The sequence below is a fragment of the Tupaia chinensis genome, unplaced genomic scaffold, assembly GCF_000334495.1.
Source record: "Tupaia chinensis unplaced genomic scaffold, TupChi_1.0 Scaffold000102_1, whole genome shotgun sequence".
Lineage (NCBI taxonomy): Eukaryota > Metazoa > Chordata > Mammalia > Scandentia > Tupaiidae > Tupaia > Tupaia belangeri.
The window spans coordinates 544,196-548,806 of record NW_006159566.1 but is presented as its reverse complement, the minus strand read 5'-3'; the positions used below and the strand labels follow the sequence as shown (position 1 = coordinate 548,806).

At 48.1% G+C, this 4,611-nt stretch overlaps 1 pseudogene; it reads left to right on the top strand.

The window, feature by feature from the left end:
• LOC102490824 (isocitrate dehydrogenase [NADP] cytoplasmic-like) overlaps positions 1-4,611 on the top strand; it is a 43,996-nt pseudogene that overhangs the window by 4,302 nt on the left and 35,083 nt on the right.

Below are 4,611 nucleotides of genomic sequence, written 5' to 3'. Positions count from 1 at the left end.
GAGACGCATCAGGGCTCTGTCCCGCCAGGACGGTGGATGGTGGACGGTGGATGGTGGACGTCACAAGCTTTGTGTCTGTTTCCTCATCTGTCAAGCAGTAATGGCACCCTGCTGGAGCTGACAGTCGGGAAGGCCTGGCCAGGTGCCTTCTCCTAGCAATCGCTGCCCACTGCCCTGGCCTCTGGAGCTTGCAAATACCTCGACTCCCTCACCCCTCCCACTGCAGGCGAGGGGCAGGGGGCAGGGGGCTGAAGTGGAGTATCTAGACCCTTTAGTGAGCTGCGTGTAGGGCCTGGCCTGGCCTCTCATTGCCCTGCAGGTCGGAGCCTGATGGAGTGTGTTTGGGCCACGCAGGGAAAGCAAGGTTCACACACTTCTCTGCAGTTCCTGCAGAGCCCCAGACTGCAAATGGTGTGGGGCCCTCCAGGCCCAGGCGGAGGAAGATGGAAAGCCTCACAAAGCAGAGAGCGCAGAGCCCGAGACAGGACAGGGACTTGGTGACAGGGACAGTGAGATGGTCTGCAGGGCTCCCTGCTTCGGCTGTATTCAGTTTTGGGGACATTTCTCCCTCCTTGAAGGGCCAGTGCCTTGGCCTTCCTCCGGGTGGTCCCTGCTGAGTTCTTCACTGGGCTGACCTCCTGCCTTCCGGGGTTCCCTGCCCTATGACTGACAGGGAGAAGGGCAGCCTTATCTTTACATGGGTCAAATTTAAACAGATTATTTTCCCCTTCGAAGACCGTGGTATCTTTTTGTTTTCCACCAGGGCTCATAACTTTTTGCCAGGCGCTCTGTAGAGCCCCCGAGGTGCGTGATTTGCTCTCGCTCTCCCACGAACGTTGGAGGTACCCTCGGTGCTCCCACAAATTAACTGCTAGAAAATGGAAAAGCAAGGATTGGATCCCAGATCCATTTGATGCTGGAATTTGAGTTCTTAATTATGGACCAGAGCCCAGAGAATGAGATGGGTAGTGACTAAGCCAGGGCTTCGGAAGATAATATGAAACCAGGGAGTGTGTATATGTGTGTATGTGTGTGTGTGGGGGGGGGTTAGGCTACTTTGAGGAATGTGTGAGTTTGGGCGTCTGTGGGGGATTGTGGTGGCCCGCTCCTCGCCAGCATACCTCCCCCTACAGGTGATAAACTGCATTCAGTTGTCTGCAAGATTGGAAAGAGTTGGAGTGATTAGAAATTGATTCACTGTTGGGACCAGCAGTTAGCGTAATGGCTATGTCGCTGAACTCCCATGTAGCCGACCGCAGTTCAAGTGCCAGATCCGGTGGCTTAAACTCACGCTGGGTGTGTGTGTGTGCGTGCCCAAGATCCCAAGAGGAGAATGGAGGAAAAGGGATTGTGGAGTGGCCATCCACACTGGGGGGGTGATTTCTCGCTTTCTATCTCTCTGTCTCTGTCTGTCTGGTGAGCACACGCGCCCTATAGCAAAAACCTCTTAAAAAAAAAAGAAATTGATTTACTATAAAGGTTTATTGAAGTCAAAATGTCTAAAATATTTGTAGCAGGTCTGTGGAAGAGATGCGAGAAGGTGAAATGACCTGAATCATTTGGGAATTAATTTAAAAAAAAAAAAAGCTCATTTTTTCCTATGTGGAATTGGATCTGCATAGCTATGACTTAGGCATAGAGAATCGTGATGCCTCCAGTGCCCAGGTGACCAAGGGTGCTGCAGAAGCCATAAAGTAGTACCCCGTTGGCGTCAAGTGTGTTGCTATCACCCCCGATGAGAAGACGGTAGAGGAGTTCAAGTTGAAACAAACGTGGAAATCGCTCAACAGCACCATCCGAGATATTCTGGGTGCCACCGATTTTAGGGAAGCTGTTATCTGTAAAAATATCCCCCGGCTCGTGAGTGGGTGGGTAAAACCTGTCATCATAGGTCGTCATGCTTATGGGGATTAATACAGAGCGACCGATTTTGTTGTTCCTGGGCCTGGAAAAGTAGAGACAACCTCCACACCAAGTGATGGGACCCAAAAGGGGACCTACGTGGTACATAACTTTGAAGAGGGTGGTGGCATTGCCATGGGGATATACAATCAAGATAAGTCAGTAGAAGATTTCGCACACAGTTCCCTCCAAATGGCTCTGTCTAAAGGCTGGTCTCTGTATCTGAGCACCAAAACCACTATGCTGAAGAAATACGACGGACGTTTTAAAGGCCTCTTTCAGGAGACGTGTGAGAAGCAGTACAAACCCGGGACCAGCAGTTAGCGTAATGGCTATGTCACTGGACTCCCATGTAGTCGACCGCAGTTCGAGTCCTGGACCCGGTGGCTTAAACTCACGCTGGGTGCATGTGCATGCGTGCCCAAGAACCCAGAGGAGAATGGAGGAGAAGGGATGGCGGCATGGCCATCTCCCCTGGGGGGTGATTTTTCACTTTCTGTCATTCTGTCTCTCTGACGAGCGCACGTACCCTATAGCAAAAACCTCTCCAAAAAAAAAGAAGCAGTACAAACCCCAGTTTGAAGCCCAGAAGATCTGGTGTGAGCATAGGCTCATGGATGGTGTGGTGGCCCAAGCTATGAAATCAGAGGGAGGCTTCTTCTGGGCCTGTAAGAATGACAACGGTGACATGTGGTCAGACTGTGGCCCCATCATGGCTCTCTTGGCATGATGGTCAGCGTCCTGGTTTGTCCTGATGCAAAATAGTAGAAGCAGAGGCCACACGTGGGACAATAACGCATCACTCCCGCGTGTACCAGAAAGGACAGGAGACATCCACCCATCCTGTTGCTTCCATTTGTGCTTGGACTAGAGGACTGCCCATCCAGCACAGCTTGACAACAATAAAGAGCCTGGGTTCTTTGCAAAGGCTTTGGGAGACGTCTGCATTGAGACCATCGAGACTGGCTTTCCAACCAGCCTCAGGACTGGGCTGCTGCATTACAGGTTTACTCAATGTGCAACGTGCTGACTGCTTGACTACATTTGAGTCCATGGACAAACGTGGAGAAAATTTGAAGATAAAACTAGCTCAGGTCGGGACAGCAGTTGGCATAATAGCTATGTCGCTGGACTCCCATGTAGTCAACCACGATTTGAGTCCTGGATCCCGTGGCTTAAAAACTCACTCCGGGAGACTCTCAAAATACGCAGACAAGAAGCCATTTTAAAGTTGAGTTGTGTCCTGACCTGTTCAGGGAAGCTATGCTCTAAGTTTCATCTTCTAGACTCCTAAAATATTCAGAGAAGTAGAGGAGAGATTTTGTCACAGAATGACCAGAAACCACCACAGAGGCACAAGAAACATGAGAAATCAAGAAAATAGCTCTCCCCTAAGGGAAAAAGACAGTCCCTCATCATCCACAGACAGTACAGTAGAACTGATGGAAATGTCTGGTAGAGAATTCAGAATATTCATAGTGGAGAAACTAAACGAGATGCAAGAGCTGAGAGATAATGAACTCCAGAAGATGCAGGAGGAAAGAGACAATGAGTTCCAGGAGGGGGGGAAGTTTTTCCATGACCTGAAAGAGGAAATATACACATAAAAAAACAATGAAATGGAACTTTTAGAGATAAAGGCTGCCCTTCAGGAACTCAAAACCTCCCTCGAAGGTATTAAAAGCAGATTAGTCCATGCAGAAAGTCGAATCTTGGATGTTGAAGGCAAAACCTCTGATCTAGAAAAAAAAAAACAAAAAACTGAGAAAATACCCCTTCCCCAAAATGAGAATACTATACGAGAAATACTAGGCAGCATTAAGCACCCAAACACCCAGATAATCGGTATCCCAGAAGGTGAGGAAACTAGTAAGGGCATTGATCATTTATTTCTTGAAATCCTGGGAGAAAATTTTCCAAATCTAGAGAGGTGTTCAAATATCTAGACCCAAGAAATATGAAGAATCTTCTCCAAGGCACATCATAGCCAGACTGGCCAAATCTACAGACAAAGACAAGATACTAAAATTAGCAAGAGAGAAATGTCAGGTTACTTGTAAAGGTTATCTTATCAGGTTAAACTCAGACCTCTCATCAGAAACAATGGGAGCAAGGAAAGAATGAGAAAATATATTCAAAGTGTTAAGTAAAAAACAGTCTCAACCAAGAATACTATACCTGGCAAGATTATCTCTCATGTGGAAAGAAATGATAAAAACATTTTCAGATAAATAAGACCTGAAAGAATTTGCCAACAGGAGACCCACTCTTCAAGCAGTTCTGAAAGGAGTGCTCTACCAGGAAAACTAAAGACACATACAGAAGTAAGAGAACAAAGGGCAACCAAGAAAATGACCAATTTAATGCTAGGGACAAGAAATATCGGGAACCAGCAGTTAGCGTAATGGCTATGTCGCTGGATTCCCATGTAGTCGGACGCGGTGGCTTAGAACTCACGCCAGGCGCATGTGCGTGCATGCCCAAGATCCTGAGAGGAGAATGGAGGAGAAGGGATTGCGGTGTGACCATCCCCCCGGGAGGTGATTTCTCACTTTCTGTCTCTATGTCTCTCTCTGTCTGTCTGGTGAGCGCACGCGCCCCATAGTGAAAACCTCTCAAAAAAAAAAAAAAAGGGACCAGCAGTTAGTGTAATGGCTATGTCACTGGACTCCCATGTAGTCGACCGTGGTTCGAGTCCCGGACCCGGTG